Source organism: Zingiber officinale, chromosome 2B, assembly GCF_018446385.1.
Source record: "Zingiber officinale cultivar Zhangliang chromosome 2B, Zo_v1.1, whole genome shotgun sequence".
In the NCBI taxonomy this organism is placed as follows: Eukaryota; Viridiplantae; Streptophyta; class Magnoliopsida; order Zingiberales; family Zingiberaceae; genus Zingiber; species Zingiber officinale.
Window position 1 is genome coordinate 97036569 of NC_055989.1, and position 17603 is coordinate 97054171.

Below are 17603 nucleotides of genomic sequence, written 5' to 3' on the forward strand. Positions count from 1 at the left end.
CTGTTTCCTCTTCGAGGGGACGTGTCCTCACCTACTCCTCTCAAGAGAGTTTACGTTTTGCCAGATTGGTCCTCTAGACCGTTTGGACTTTTGCTTAGCATCCAAGACTTCAGGTCTTCATGCTGAACGTCCACTTCACGACCCATCCAGACTTTCACCTGGTTCGTGACCACCAGGATTTTCACATAGAGTCCTCGACTTTAGGATTTCGTCCAAAGTGCTCAACCCGCCAAGACTTCGCCTTGCTTAACCGTAGTTAGGACTTTCCATTTGCCTAGAATCCACTAGGACTTTTGCCTAAGAATACTTTGAACTTTCCTGTAAGCTCATTCACACTTATTAGATAACAAGACATCTTAACTTTTGAACCCTTTGCTATAATCAAAATATAGGTTCGATCGTCTGGTGCTCCCTGCTCCAACAATCTCTCCCTTTTTTATTATGATAACCTGATTCAAAGTTAAGTAAAACATAACAATAATGTAAAGAATTTAAGCTTGAGCATAAGTGAGACAATTTGAAATAAAAAAACAAACTCCCCATTATGCTCCCCCTTTCATATTTCACTCTTAACAATTATGGTTTATGTTTAACTCTTAACTTTAACTTTTCTCTCCCCCTTTGACATATATCAAAAAGTATTCTAAGTTAATTAGTGAGAAAGTTAAAACAATTTAACTTTTAATCTCTTATAAACTTTAACTTCCATTGAATTTATCACTTTAGACAAATTTAGCTTAAAAAGAGAAGTTACTTAGCTTTGAAAAGGATTTAAAACACTTAGTTAAGTACTTAAAAAATTTAACTAAATACTTTAGCATTTGAAAGGATTTTCTTAATAAGTTTAGCTAAATACTTAACTTTTAAAAGGACTTTTGAAAGATTTTCTTAAAATGTTTGACTAAATACTTAGCTTTTAAAGGATTTTCTTAAGCTTTTGAAAGATTATCTTAAAAGGTTTGACTAAATACTTAGATTTTGGAAAAAAAAATTAACTAAATTCTTTAGCTTTTGAAACTAGACTTTAATTAAGAAAAAATTAGCAAATTTTAAAGTTTTGAGAGTGATTTAAAACTTAGCTAAATTTAAGCTTTGAAAATGACTAAGCTTTTAAAAGAATCCCTTGTAAAAATACGTAGCTAAGAAAATGATTTCGTTCAAAAATATTTAAAAATACTTTATCAAATACTTAGCTTTATTAAAACTTAGTTAAGTACTTAACTTTTTAAAAAGATTTAAAAAAACTTAGTTAAGTACTTAGCTTTTTTGAAAAAAAAAAACTTAGTTAAATACATAAAAATTTAGTTAAAAATACTTTTTTAAAAACATATTTTTCTAGATAGAAATATTTAAATTTCCTTTTTCAAATAAAATATTTAAAGTTACTTTTCAAAAATAGTTAAACATTATTTTCAAAAAATAGTTAAACCTTAAAAAAACTTAACTTTAAAAAAAAACTTAAAAGGATATTTGAGATTTTGAAAAAACTTAAGAGAATATTTAACCCAAACAAAATTTAGTGCTTTAACTCCTTTCACTCCCCCTTGATTAATTCCCTAAAAAAATATAATTAAGTGTTTTAAGTTTAGGGTCCTAGACTCCAAGCATGAGAGTTCAAGGTAATAAAATCTTCAAAACGAACATCTACTTTCCTTAAATAAATGTCTAATCTTTAGCTACTAGATGTTTATCATGAGGTAGTAGCTTTCACTTGGTTAGTCATGTTAAGCAAGTGTTCCAGTTAGTTTGACTAAAATGGATAATTTAACTTGATCAATTTAACTTGGTATTTATTATCCAGACTTATGTTGATGCACATACATAAGTATTCTGAAGTCCAAGCAGTACCCTATGTATCTCACTCTATTCTAAGTATTTTTCGTATGCAAGTTAGGTATTCCTAGTGTGCTTGTGAGATTCTTTGGCTGAAACCTATAAGTACATGCTTTCTAGGGGATAGATACCTAAGCTAAGTCCAATCTTTTGAAAATACTAGTAAAATTAGGAATTTTGAATAAAGTAATTTTTCTTAGAATTTTAAAAACAAGCTGATTAAAAAAATCATAACTTTTGAAAAAGCAATACTATAAAAGAAATGATTTTGAAAGTTTTAGAATCTATTCTACTAAGCACATACCTAATTATCTTCTAAGTGCACTGAACTCAAGTTCAGGTAAGGGTTTTATGAAAATGTCAGCTATATTTGACTTAGACTCAACATAGTCAAGTACAAAGTCACCGTTAGCTGCATGATCTCTTACAAAGTGATGTTTGACTTCTATGTGTTTAGTCCTTGAGTTGTAGATTAGATTTTTTTGTTAAATTGATGGAGCTTGTGTTATCAATAAATTTTTTGTATTTTTATATTCTAATTGATAATCTTTTAAAGTGTGCATCATCCATAGTAATTGAGATGCACATTCTCCCATTCCTATGTACTCTGCTTCAGTAGTGGATAAGGTAACACAATGTTACTTTCTACTTGACCAGCTTACTAAGCACTAACCTATAAATTGGCAGCTTCTACTTGTACTTTGTCTATCTAGTTTTCACCCAACATAGTCTGAGTTAGAGTACTCAACTAAGTCAAATGTGCTAGTCCTAGGGTACTAAAGTCCTACACTTAGGGTTCCCTTAATATATCTAAGTATTCTTTTTTACATTAGTTAAATATGATTCTTTTGCGCAAGATTGGCACCTAGCACACATACCTACTATAAATAAAATATCAAGTTGACTTGCAGTTAGGTATAGTATACTTTTTATTGCACTTCTATAATATTTTAAGTCTACTGGTTTTCCTTCTAAATCAAAGTCAATTTTAACATTAGTTGTCATTAGGGTATTTATATTTTTGGAATTTTTCATTCCAAACTTTTTAATTAATTCCTTATCATATTTTGTTTGAAAAATATAAATTTCTTCTTTTGTTTGTTTTATTTGTAAGCTTAAGAAAAAAATTAAGTTCTCCTACTAGGCTCATTTCAAATTCACTTTCCATTAATTTAGTAAATTCTTTTAAAAATTTAGTATTGGTTGAGCCAAAAATTATGTCATCTACATAAATTTAAGCTATAAAAATATCTTTTTCTAAGGTTTTAACAAATAAAGTTTGATCTATTTGACCTTGGTTAAACCCCTTGGATATTAGGTAGGTTGATAGTCGTTCATACCAGACCCTAGGTGCTTATTTTAGTCCATATAAGGCTTTCTTTAACCTAAAGACATGGTTTGGGTGGTCTAAATTCTCAAATCCTGGGGGTTGATTTACATAAACTTATTCTTTGATGAACCCATTTAGGAATATGGATTTTATATCTATTTGGTATAACTTGAATCCTTTATGTACTACCTATGCATGCTAATGGATTTAAGTCTAGCCACAAGTGCATAGGTTTCATCATAATCTAATCCTACTACTTGGCTGAACCCCTTTACTACTAGTCTAGCCTTGTTTCTTACTATTTCACCCTTATCATCTAGTTTATTTCTAAATATCTACTTAGTTTCAATTATGGATTTACTTGTGGGTTTAGGTACAAGTTCCTAGACTTGGTTTCTTTCAAATTGAGCTAGTTCCTCTTGCATTGTAATTATCCAATCTGGGTCAAGTAGGGTTTCTTCTATAGTCTTGGGTTCAATTTTGAAAATTAGACCTATTTGACTTAGGTTTCTATATGAAGATCGAGTTTGAACTCCTAGGGTTGGATCACCCAAAATTTGGTTAGATGGGTGTTTGGAGCTTATTCTAGAAGGTCTTATGTTGGGGTCAACAATTGGTTCTTGTGATTTACTTAACTCAAGTCTACTTTCATCATCTTCTATATTTCTTATAATTTGATTATTTTCTTTGATTAGGTCAAGTAGGTTGTTTTCTTCATAAAAAATTCTTCAACTTTTAGGGTATTTTTGTTATAAACTCTATAAGCCCTACTGGTTGTGGAGTACCCTAAAAAGATTTCTGTTATTGATTTTGATGTAAATTTACCTAAATAGTCTTTAGTGTTTAGTATGTGAACTTTACACCCAAATACTTTTAGATAATTTAAATTAGGAATTTATTATAGTATATTTCATACGGAGTTCTATTTTGAAATTTATTGATTAATATTCTATTTTGAAATAACATGTCGTATTTATTGCTTTGGCTAAAAATTGGTTATTTAAGTTATATTCATTTAACATGGTTCTAGCGGCCTCTTGTAGTGTTCTATTTTTTCATTCTACTAGACCATTTTATTGGGGGGGGGGGGGTCTAGGACATGAAAATTCATGATTGTATCTGTTAGTTTGAGAAAATTTGTTAAACCTATGATTTTCAAATTCCTCTCCATGGTCACTTCTAATTCTTTTGATTTTGGTATTTTTTTTATTTTCTATTAACTTGCAAAAAGTCTTAAAGATCTCAAGAGTTTCATCTTTTGTTTTTAGAAATTTTACCTAAGTAAATCTTGAGTAATCATCAATTATGACTAAGCAGTATTGGTTTCTGCTTAATGACTTAGCTCCATGTAAATCAAATAGGTCTAAGTGTAGGAGTTCAAGTATTGAGTTAGTTCGATTTAGGTTTGTTGACTTAGTTTATTTACCTTGTTGACAAGCATTACAGATTATATTTTCTAAATTTTTTAATTTGGGTAGATCTCTAACTAAGTCATTTTAACTCATTTTTGAAATGAGTCTGATATGAGTGTGACCCAATCTTCCGTGCCACAATTTAGTCTCCTCTTGTTGTGTCAAAAGACACTTGAGTGAGGAGGTTGGTAGGTTAATTGTGTAGATATTCTTTTTCCTAATTCCCTTAAGTGCAATTTTAGGATTTTCAATATTTTTAATTAAGCACTCAGAGTTTGAAAATGTTACTAAGTATCCAGAGTCACGCAGTTGACTTATGTTAAGTAAGTTAAAATTTAATTTATCAACTAATAGAACTTTTCGAATAACAAAATCGAAACTTAGTTTGATATTACCTGTTCTAATTACCTTAAGTGTTTCGTTATTACCAAATGCAACTGGCCCTACGTTTTTGAATTTTAGCTTAGTGAACTTCAATCAGTCTCCAGTCATGTGTCTGAAGCATCCACTATCCAACATCTATTGGTCCAAATTGTTATATTCCTACACATAAAGTTTTTAATTTGGATCCAATTTAAAAGGATTATAAGATAGATTAAGTTTAACCCCTTATTCTCCATCTCACCCAATCTAGGTTGTCAATCATGTCATACCTATGGGTGATAGTGAGATGGTTGATTAAGTTTCACTTAAGTTAGATTTAAGTTTAACTTTTAAGTGATTAAGTTTAAATTAGGTTAATTGATTAATTTTAATTTAAGTTAGTTGATTAATTGATTAAGTTTGAATTTGGTTTATTGATTGGTTAAATTTGAATTAGGTTTATTTATTAATTCACTACAAGAAAATTGGGATTCTACAACACTTAAACGACAACGCTTTTTATAAAAAGCGTTGTCTATTTTTTTTTTAACAACGCTTTTAGTGAAAAGCGTTGTCTATTTCATTATTTTCTTATTAATAGACATCGCTTTTCTAAAAACCGTTGTCTATTAGTGATTTTTATGGGTCAAAGACAACGCTTCGTAAAAAGCGTTGTCTATTAGACTGATTTTTAGTGTCTACGACAACGTTTTATAAAAAGCGTTGTCTATGTTTAAAATCTCATCTAAATCTTGATTAATACAAACCGTTGGATCTAAATCTTGATTAATACAAACCGTTGGATCTAGGTAAGGAGTAGAAAACCCGAACCCTTCTCCAAACTCCTATCTTCCGACTATTTTTGATCCCGAACCCTTCTCCCAACTCCTCATCTCACGCGGCCTTCTCCATCCAACTCCTCAGCAAACCCCTCTCTGGCACTACTTCTTAAGATCAAGGACAGGGGGATGGTGGTGAAGGATTGGGTAGAGCAGGCGGAGATCCTGCGGCACCGGGCGGTGGGAGGCTTCGTGAGCCATTGCGGCTGGAACTCAGTGACGGAGGCGGCACTGTACGAATACCGAGTCGTCGCCACTCCGCCCCCAAATCTTGGTGAGTCTTCCCTAATCCAAGCTCGCTTTCATGTTATGCGATCGCGTTTTCTTCTTCGCCGTGGAAATCTGTCTTCGATTCACATTTTGATCTTGACACAATACGCGCAGATCGTTCGTTTTAGGATAGAATCGTCGACCTCGCAGTCGCGATCTAGGGTCTGATCTCTCACTCAACTCGTTGCCCTGGTCGTCTCCTACCACCACCGTCGAGGAAAGGGGTTCTTCGATTCCTATGTCTGGCGCTGTGGAACCATCGGAGTCGCATCCTCCGTACTCTCCCTCCCACGAGGAGTACAACCCTGAGCTGCCGGTTGCTCTTCCGGAGGATAGTGATGGCACTCCGTACTTGTGAGAATTTGAGACCTTTTGTGAAATTTTGAGATCTTTCTCAAGCTCCCTTCTTTGGTCTTGTTTCATTTTCCTTGTTGTTGTCCTTTTTCTTGCCATTATATTCGAGTCCTAAATCAGCAATATAAATTGATTAATCAATACCAAACTTGCATCGTGGTCTAATTGCATGCCAGAGATGATCTCTCTTCTTTTCCTTTTGCCGCTTTATCTTTCCCTTTCTTTTTTACCGTCACTGCCTGCTGCAAATTTCAGACATTCCTGGCCATGTTTGTGGCTCAAAGATCCCAAAAGCCAGCTTGGACTCGTCAATGGCCACCTCCACATCTCAGATGCCCTCCACGCCCCCTCTCTCTTTTCCTCAGAGCAAACGTTGATCCTTGAGCTCGGCACAATCCCCTCCTCCTCGATCCTTTCGTTGCCTTGTTCCTAGGTATGCTTTCCTTTAGAAAAGCAACAAACAAAGATGCTCTCATTCCCTTGCTGAACTCCTGGAATCAATGGGAACAACTTTGCATGCACACTATATAACCAACACTAATCTCATAATAGTTTTACTGGTTCCCTTTGTTTTCATGTGATTATTCGCTTCTCGCACACACAGAATCATCCTCTGCTTATTGCAACCTAGGAGTTTGTATGGAGGTAATTAATACTAGTGTGTAAGATATGATTTCCTAAAGTTTTCAGGACTTTGAGGATATAGAATCATATTCTTATTCATAGAACTCATGCTAATGTATGTTTCAATGGCACAGACTATAGAGCTAAAGGTGGACATGGTTGCATTACATGAGAAGAGATTGAGGAAATGCTTGTCCAAAGTGAAAGGTAAATAGTTACTTATAACATATATTTTAATGTGTATGTTTATCATTAATAATTTGTCTCTAATTTTTATAGGCTCCTTGACAACAAGATGCCAAATAATGTGGTTACTATGTGATGCGATTTATGAGACAAATTGTTGAAGAAGTTGAAATTATTGAAAGAGATTCACTACGATCTATAGTAATGTTTACTTACTTATGTCTCAAACTATTTGAAATAAACTATTTAAAATATGTAAAGTCAATGTTGATTTTTTTTTTCTCATTAATGTTCACAGTTCACACAAGCAGAGTATTCTTGAGAAGAAATTGATGAGGTGCGATCGGAGTTGGCAGAATGTATACAAGATCATATTTATGAGTAGGTGCGTTCAAGTTTATGTAAGTTCATTATCTTGTTTTAGCTAAGGTTTATGTAATTAAGTTCATTATCTTTAGCAAGAAGCAACTTTTTGCTTCTTTAGAATCCATTTTCAGCTATGAGATGCAATCTACCCTTGTTTGTTATTCTCAGTTTAATCTGTGATAAAGAGTCTTCTTGGTCATTAACGGAATTATATAAACTGAATGCATTTTAGAATGGAGAAATACTGAGATGTGCTCCCTGAGCTTCTAATTTTGACAATTGTTTGCTAAATTTTTTATATCAGTTGTAGCCATATGATAGTCCACTTGCTCAATTCTTCTGTTATTTCAATAACCTGGAAAGTTTAGATGAATCATATTGTCACGTCAACAATAATAGTATGGTATACATGAAGGGATATAATGCATATGTTCTTAGCTACGATATATATGTCTATTCTCTATCGTGGCAGTATTAAAAATGTAAACACTTCATTCTGTTAAATTATGAAGAATCTAGTAAGTGGACCAATTGATGATTTGATTGTTACAAATGAAATCATTTGTGCACACAATTTGGGAAATAAAAAGTCTGCTATATATATGTTTGTTTGCATAAGTACCAGAAATATGAATTTCGGGCTATATTGAGTTTAGGTACACTTGCATTTGAAAATTTGTGAGCTAGAAGACAAAAACATCTTGTTTCTATATATTCGAAGGACTATATATCTATAATCTATCTAGAAATTATATGGAAAATAAAAATGCATATATATATATATATATACAGAGTTATGGTTAGAAGTTTTCTAACTCATTCTCTCTATATGGATAAATATAGTTAGTTCTATAATATTTATTAAAGTAATTAATACAGAACTAAAATAAATCGCTAAACTAAGATTGAGTAATAGGTAAGATTTGGTAGTTTTCCAGATTTCTATATATTAATTTTCTCTTACATTATGTGTTACATGGGCTTGCTTAGCTTAGAGCTTAGAGCATTGCATTTGTAATGTAATGGCCATCAATTTGACTGTAACGACCCGATCCTCTTGGCCCATTTGGCGGCCCATTTGACGATCTCTCGTGTCGTCGACCGTCGGCCCTTATGTCGTCGGCCCATTTGGCGACCTCTAATGTCGTCGACCGACAACCCTTGGCCGTGCCGTTACTCACTAGGACTTTCCACCCCTGGTCAGTGGATTTTTGCCTCCCCCAGGTTTCGAACTCTAAACCTCCAGGCTTAAGTATTAGAGTTTATGAATCCTGGTAACCAAGTGAGATTATTGTAACGACCCGACCCTCTTGGCCCATTTGGCGACCCTCGGGTCGTCGACCGTCGGCCCTTATGTCGTCGGCCCATTTGGCGACCTCTCATGTCGTCGACCGACGACCCTTGGCCGTGCCGTTACTCACTAGGACTTTCCCCACCTGGCAGTGGATTTTTGCCTCCCCCAGGATTCGAACTCTAAACCTCCAGGCTTAAGTATTAGAGTTTATGAATCCTGGTAACCAAGTGAGATGATCTCACTTGGTTACCAGGATTCATAAACTCTAGTACTTAAGCCTGGAGGTTTAGAGTTCGAATCCTGGGGGAGGCAAAAAATCCACTGGCCAGGGGTGGGAAGACCTAGTGAGTAACGGCACGACCAAGGGTCGTCGGTCGACGACATGAGAGGTCGCCAAATGGCCGACGACATAAGGGCCGACGGTCGACGACCCGAGGGTCGCCAAATGGGCCAAGAGGGTCGGGTTGTTACAATAAAAAGGCGCCTTTTATTGTAACGACCTGACTCTCTTGGCCCATTTGGCGGCCCATTTGGCGACCCTCGGGTCGTCGACCGTCGGCCCTTATGTCGTCGGCCCATTTGGCGACCTCTCATGTCGTCGACCGACGACTCTTTGGCCGTGCCGTTACTCACTAGGACTTTCCACCCCTGGCAGTGGATTTTTGCCTCCCCCAGGATTCGAACTCTAAACCTCCAGGCTTAAGTACTAGAGTTTATGAATCCTGGTAACCAAGTGAGATCATCTCACTTGGTTACCAGGATTCATAAACTCTAGTACTTAAGCCTGGAGGTTTAGAGTTCAAATCCTGGGGGAGGCAAAAATCCACTGCCAGGGGTGGAAAGTCCTAGTGAGTAACGGCACGGCCGACGACATAAGGGCCGACGGTTGACGACCCGAGGGTCGCCAAATGGGCCAAGAGGGTCGGGTCGTTACAATAAAAAAAAAGGAACTTAAATTGCAACTATTCTACATGCCTTGTAGCACAGCAAGGAAAAAACCAAGATGCAACTAATAAGAGAACACTACTACGGGAAATCTAGGACCATATTTGTAACTGTTCTTCAGGCTTAAACTGCACTAATCCTTCTCTTCTTTCTTTAGGGTTCACGGTGGAACATCAAGACCAAAAACCTTACAACATGCTTCGAAATTCAAAGGAACGAAAATCCGAAAGCCATGAAAACAAATCGAAGCTCGGAACAACTCCTACTGCAGGTGAGAAGCAACTCACCTCGTTGTTCTTGGACTTACAACCGAGAAGAAGGAGGCTTCTAGGGCTTCGGATATATGCTTCCTCGACGATCTCTTGGTATCTTCTTGCTCTCCTCGACGAGAGGATCACAAAGGTATGAAGAACTCACGGAGAAGGGTGCTCGCCGGCCGCCGGAGACGCCCTAAAGCTCGCTGCGTTTTTCGCCCGAGAGAAAACGCCGTCGCCGAGAGAAAGGGGAGGAGAAGATTTTGTCACGGGGAAAACCTAAGTTCTCTTCTTATAACTTTAATATTCTGTTAACTAACTATTGCTTAAATACAACTTGATTCGGGTTTTATTAAGAAAAGTTCGGCTGGTCTGTTGGTGGGCTGCGTTCTGCTTAAGGCCTAGCGCATGGGTTCGAAACTTGGCTGCAACCATTTTTCCTTCCTATTTATTTCCTATTCATTAACTACTTCTTAAATAGAATATTTCTCCTTTTTAAATAAGAAACGATCGCTAGCACACTTGGTCAGCCCGGCTTTAACCAAATCCCAGTCGCAGCTTCGATTCCTCATCCGCGCACTTTTATTTTCAATTTATTTAAACATTCCTAAATACTGCTTATATATATTTCGCTCCATATAAGGTTAACAAAAATCGTGTAGCTCAGCTGGTTGGCTGCATCCGATTAGAACCTGGTTTGGGTCCGAGGTCTTGGGTTCAAAACCCGGCTTTAACATATATATTTTATTATTATTATTATTATTTTAAACTTCTTCCTCTTGGTAAAAATACCAAACGAACTCCAAAAATTCCATAAAAATACTCTAAAAATTTCTAAAATTCTCTAGAATTTTCCTAAAACATTTCTAGATTTTAATAAGGTCTTTTAGAACTCTAAATCATGAAATTTGGGGTGTTACAATTCTCCCTCCCTTATAAAAAGTTCGTCCTCGAACTTAGAATAATTCTGGACATTTCTATCTCATACTGTCCTCATGCTCCTTAGTAACTTCCTCATGCTTCTGGTTCTAAATGACTTCCACTAATGGTACTCTTTGTTCCTTAGTCTCTTAACTTCTCGGTCCTCTATCCTTCATATCGAATCGTACCCATTAGTGGTCCTTAGAAGGCTTATTATAAGGTCTCTGAAGACCATAGGTGCATTAGTCACACCAAATGGCATGACTACAAATTCGTAGTGTCCATTTCTGGTCCTGGAAACTGTTCTGAGTGCATCACTTCCTTTCACTTTCAACTGATGGTTCCCCAAAACGCAGGTCTATTTTAGGGAACTCTGTTGTCCCTTCTTAGCTGATCAGATAGATCATTTATTCTGGGGAAGAGGGTACTTGTTCTTAACAACTACTTTGCTCAGCACTCTAAAATCTATGCACATCCGCATAGATCTGTCTTTCTCCCTAATGAACAACTCTGGAGCTCCCTGGGGTGAATGACTAGGGCGGATAAAACCTTTGTCAAGTAGCTCCTGAAATTGTTCTTGTAACTCTTTTAGCTCTGCTAAAGAAATTCGATACAGAGCTTTTGAAATTAAGCTGGTGTCAGGAAACAACTCAATTTCAAACTTTACTTCTCTGTTGGGAGATAGTCCAAGTAGCTTTTCCAGAAATACCTCTGGATATTCACAGACTACCCGAACGTCTTCCTGCTTGGGTCTTTCTTGTTATCATTGTCCTTCTAGTTCTAATTACTTAACTGGGGCTTCTGACTCCCCACTGTCTTGTCCTCTATCTTAACATCTAGTTATGCCAAAAATAATACCTGATATTTTCTCTATCCTTTCTAAACATACTTACGTATATATGAATATACGAGAAACAAAACTAAAATTGTCTCTATTCTCTCTAAGCATATGTATCACAACATAGAAAATTAAAACATGAATTTTTCTTCTTTCCTAAGCACATATTAGCATATACTCTATACTGCAAATAATAAAGAAAGCATAAAAGAAAATTAAATACTTTCTTACTTGAAGACGGCAAGGTTGGTGCTGATGTGTGATGCTGGAGAATGGGAACTGCTCTGATACCAACTGTAACGACCACCCTTCTTACTACAACTACACTCTAAGGATGACCGTTACTTGACTACTAACTCTACTTAACTGGTATGATTAAAAATCACATGGTAACCATCTCACTTGGTTACCAGGATTCATAAACTCTAATACTTAAGCCTGGAGGTTTAGAGTTCGAATCCTGGGGGAGGCAAAAATCCACTGGCCAGGGGTGGAAAGTCCTAGTGAGTAATGGCACGGCCAAGGGTCGTCGGTCGACGACATGAGAGGTCGCCAAATGGGCCGACGACATAAGGGTCGACGGTCGACGACCCGAGGGTCGCCAAATGGGCCGCCAAATGGGCCAAGAGGGCCGGGTCGTTACAATAAAAAGGCGCCTTTTATTGTAACGACCCGGCCCTCTTGGCCCATTTGGCGACCCTCGGGTCGTCGACCGTCGGCCCTTATGTCGTCGGCCCATTTGGCGACCTCTCATGTCGTCGACCGACGACCCTTAGTCGTGCCGTTACTCACTAGGTCTTCCCACCCCTGGCCAGTGGATTTTTGCCTCCCACAGGATTCGAACTCTAAACCTCCAGGCTTAAGTACTAGAGTTTATGAATCCTGGTAACCAAGTGAGATGATCTCATTCCAACGGGAGGATTACTCCTACTTTCGGGAAACAAATACATAGATACTTGTTTATCATTCCAACGATTGATACGTTAGTTAAATTTTCTCTTTATTCATTCTGTCTTACTCTATAAACCTTTCAATCTATGTATAAAAATCTATGTATAAAATACAATAAAAATAAAGAGAAAAAGAGATAAAGATGATAAAGCCATTGTTAATGAAAGCCCTTTGGTAGTGGTCTCCTATGCAAAATGCAAAGTGTATGCAAAATGCAAAATGCAAAGTGTATCTCCACTGCAATTACTAGCTTTTCATGTAATTAATTATTAATATTACTTCAACGTCAGATTTCTATTATTTTTATGAGTTTGAAATCATTAACTGAGTTGATTATATGTAAAATTCGAATCTAGACATGGTAAAAGAAAAATAATAGTTTCGTAAATATAAAAATAATGATTTTTAAATATTTTTTTTTTATTTTTTTTCTTTAAAACGACAACGCTTTTAAAGCGTTGCAAAAAGTGTTGTCTTTGTAAAAAAACAACAACGCTTTTAAAGCGTTGTAATAGTGTTGTCTTTGCAAAATATGACTACGCTTTTAAAGCGTTGCAAAAGCGTTGTCTTTTCTACCAAAAACAACGCTTTAAAAGCGTTGCAAAACGTTGCCTTTGCATAAAACGACAACGCTTTTAAAGCGTTGCAAAAGTGTTGTCTTTGGTACAAACGACAACGCTTTAAAAGCGTTGTCGTTGAGCAGACTTTTTACAACAGTGCCTTTAACAACGCTTTTTCAGGCAAAAAGACAACGCTTTAAAAGCGTTGTCTATTAGCTTTTTTGTTGTAGTGATTATTTTAGTTTGAATTAGGTTCATTGTTTAATTAATTAAGTTTTAATTAGGTAAGTTTGAATGAGGTTCATTTTGAATTGAGTATAACTAATTTTTACCTAAGTCTATCTCACCCTTTTCTAGATTGTCAATCAAGGAACCTTATAGGTTTTGTGAGATGGTTAATTTTATCTTCAATTTATATTAACATTTAAGGATTGATTAACATTTGAGTTAGAGTAAGGTTTAATAGTTAGTCAATTAAATATTTATTTCAATAATTAGCTTCCAGGCTGTGGCGAGGCACTAGACCTTCTTAGGTATTAGATCATCAACCATTTCTAGATAAAACCTTTTAAATAAATTGAATATTTAATTTTATTTCTGAAAATCATAGGTCTAACTAGTCAAGTGTGAATCAAGTCTAAGTCCTTATCTACCCTACTCTAAGCATGTATAATAAGAACAGTAAAACAAACATCAAACAAGTCTATCTAATGATAAAAATGGTCTTTCTATTGGGTCCCCCTGGATCATAACCTCAATAAGGTCTATCAAGGTAGTGGATTTGATCCTCAGGGATCCAATATTGACCAAGTCCAACTTGATTAATCAAGTTAGACTTGGGGACCCATGCTTGGACTATTGTTCTATTTGTTCGATTAACAAGAGATAAATACAATTTAAATTTGTATTTAGCCTTATATCCAAGTCCAGATCGATTGAGTGTGACTTTGTTTTCCAACAATCAAATCAAGATTCTTGGAACCCAAGGTGAACCGTTCCAATGTGTCCTTTAGTTCCTTGACTTGACTTTTCAGGTTGGAATTTTCTTCCTCGAGTTGTTGGACTTGAGTTGAAGTTCCAGTCTGAATGGATTCAGTTAGGGAGCTTGGGTTAGTCACTTCCTTAAGGGCTATTACTGTAAAATACCAAAAATGGGCGAATAACCATAAGGGAACTTTCCAAAATTTTTAAAAAATTTCTAGGAATTTTTTGGAACTCGTATAGACGAGTTTACGGGGATAAATATTGGGTCTCAGGAAAGCCTGCTTAGGCTACCCATTTAAGCGAGGAAATGTTTATTTTCTTAATTCTTTTTCTTTTTCTATTTCTTTTTCTTTATTTTCTTTTGTTCCTTCATTTCCTTCTTTCCCCACCGAATCCCTCGCGTGCTCGACACCTTGGCCGCGCCATCTCCTCCCGTGCCCTAACCGCCACTCGGCGATTCCTTCTCCTCGTAGCGTGCCCTAGTCCTTACCCGTGCCTATTTCCTTTCAGCGTCGATCCTCTTCTTCCCCTAAGCCTCGACGTCGTGCCCAACTTCTCCACGGATCTTCCTCCGCCGATTCTCTTCTCCTCTGTGCGCCGACACTGACCCAGCGCTGCCGCCGGCCATAGGAACCCTAGCGTCGAATCCTCCCTCTCCTCTCCTGGTCGCGGGCATTGGAGATCGCCAGGAATCTATCATCCGAGCCTTCTTCTTACCGACCCGTGCCCTAGATCACCGGGAGCCGGGAGCGTGAGTCAAGCGTTCATCTTCCATTTGGTCGTGACCTGGTGTTGGATCCACCGTCGTCGCTGTCTCCGAGCCGTGCCCAAATCACTGCTTACTGCCCTGGGTTTCTGCCGAGGCCTCCCACTTTGACCTAGTGCCCTCACTAGCCTTTGATTTACTTGCTTCCATCATCGGAGAAGAGGAAGTAGGTAAAGACTCTTGTTCACTTCCACCAGAGATGTGGATTTAGGTAAATTAGTGCTAGAATCCCTAATTAGATGGATTTGGGATTGGTATGTGCTAACTGTTTCTGGTTCCGACAGCGATACAACCAGCAGCTTCCTTTGATCCGACATCAACAGGGGGAGCTGTGAATTGAGGTAAGGAGTAGGTAATGGATCTTTGTGGTAGATCATTAGTGTAATTTGGATTACTAGATGGTTAGATTTATTAGGGGTTTACCCTAATTTAGCCTTAAGGATTTTATTTGGCTATGCATTTGAGTTGTAACTAAATAAAAATGTATGTATATTGGTGACACAGGACCTTGACGCGAGACGAGAATCTCGACGTCGGATTTGGACTGGTTTGGACCTTTCTATTGGCGGCGGGTACTTTGACTTTATGTCATTTGATATGCATAGTAGTGTTTTTAATAAATAGCAATGATTATGTTTCTTATCTGCTTCGGTTCGTCACTACCCAATCTGTTACATGCTTGTTTTGTTTATTTGTTATGTACTTCATGTTAGTACCTACCTGATTATACATGCTTATAGGGGTAGTGACACAACCATGTTTTTATTATGTTCAGGACCTAGGTTTTGATACCTTATCTGACCTGTGTACCTTGACCATTGATTTGGTAAATTTATTTTAGGGTACACATTATATATATGGATAGGTTCAGGATATTTTCTATGCTTAGTGTCATGCACCATCTCGCATGATTGCATGCAGTGCGATAGCCGGCTCCATTATTGTTGAGCACATCGCCAGTTACATGGATCTGCACACATAACCACTCATGGATTAGTGGTTTTTATTAGGTAGAGTGTGTTGCAGCAGGTGCTCTGTCGGTGCTCCGCTGGTCCACTCATGGATAGCGTGACGTAGTGTGGTAGCACGTCAGAGATCCCTCCTCTGGATTGGCTCAGGGAGATGAGAGCATTGAGCTCCCCCACTTATGATTTGGGGTAGGAGGATAGGTGTACTCTGACAGCATCCCGTCCACTCGGTCACTCATCAGGAGCAGTGACGGCAGAGTGCACGGTTGTCACAGCCCTACCCACTCGGTCTCACCATCATGTGTGAGATGGTTGACTGGCGTCAGGGGTGACCAAGACATGTCATTGGCATCATACGCATTGATGCATTTATTTCTTGTGTTTGCTGCATTTATTTGCTGCATATTGGTTGGATGCATATGTTTGACATGGATACAGGATTTTGATACCTTTCGGTCTGATGACCTTGTTATACTTATACCCAAGTCCTGGTTAGTACAGTTTTTTCCTGTTGATTCAGTTGCATTTTATCTTTCTTATATCAGGAGACTATACGCATGATTACTGCTAGTTGTTATTTTCTTACTATGCATGTCAATATTACCCGGCGAGGAGTTGACTCACCCCGTGGTTATTATTACATTTCAGGTTGAGGCTATCCGGAGAGTTCCAGTCGCTAGTCCCCTATAGGTCGTGAGGATGTGTTGTTTCAGACTTTTGGTTCTTATTTTCTTATTGCACTATCTGGACTTGTATTAGTTTACTTTATGGATATTGTCGATGAGTTTATGTGGATTTGTTTTACTATATGCCTGCCTGGATGGCAGAAGAGGTGGGTGGATTTTGTTTCGTCGTGTTTTGAGCTTTATGAGTGTAGTTGAGTAGGGTTGTTTGAGTTTTCTTATCACTGCTTTAGTTTGTTTACTATTAAACTACATGGATGCTAGGTTGTTGCATTTTTATTATTGTTATTGTCCCGACCGTGTTGGCCGAGGTATATGTGGCCCTGAGGGCAATGTATAAAGTTTCAGATTGTCACCCGTACAGGAGAGATGCTGCTGAAATTTTATTCAGGCAGGGGCTACCTGGGGCATGACAATTACCTCCTTTTGGAGTGACTTGACCCAATCGTTAGATTTGGCTAGCTTGCACATGAGATAATTTACTAAGTTATGTAGTTTATCTATTTGAGAAGAACTTACAATGTGGTTAGGTCCTTCAGAAATGGATACGGATACGGATCCGTGGTTTTTCTCGGACTCAGTTTTTGACTCGCTCTCGGTTTCAAATTCGTCGACTTGTTCTTGGGCCATAAGTGCGAGGAAGCTCGTCTGTTCGACATCTTCGTCAAAATCTTTTGAAGAGGATTCATCCCACATTGCCTGCAGTGCCTTCTTCTTTTATTACTTCTTCATTTCCTTCTGGTTTGGACAACTAGTTTTGATGTGTCCCTTTTTGATATGAAGTGCGCAAGTCAAGATCCTATGGAAGATATTTCATTGATTGAAAGCCAACAATTCGTAACATTGCTTAACTGGAAGGAAG

The 17603-nt window shown here is 37.3% G+C and overlaps 1 long non-coding RNA gene across 3 annotated transcripts; it reads left to right on the forward strand.

Annotated features, from left to right (window-relative positions):
• The first annotated feature begins 6542 nt into the window (after window positions 1-6542).
• LOC122046459 lies at window positions 6543-16889 on the forward strand. Of its 3 annotated transcripts, none has more exons than XR_006130301.1 (4): window positions 6543-7232; window positions 7305-7412; window positions 7510-7596; window positions 16707-16889. It is a non-coding gene; the product is annotated as an uncharacterized LOC122046459 (long non-coding RNA). The 3 variants fall into 3 exon arrangements; XR_006130299.1 differs by lacking the exon at window positions 16707-16889 and having other exon boundaries at window positions 6543-7046; window positions 7160-7232; window positions 7510-7779; XR_006130300.1 differs by lacking the exon at window positions 16707-16889 and having other exon boundaries at window positions 7510-7779.
• The last annotated feature ends 714 nt before the right edge of the window (window positions 16890-17603 follow it).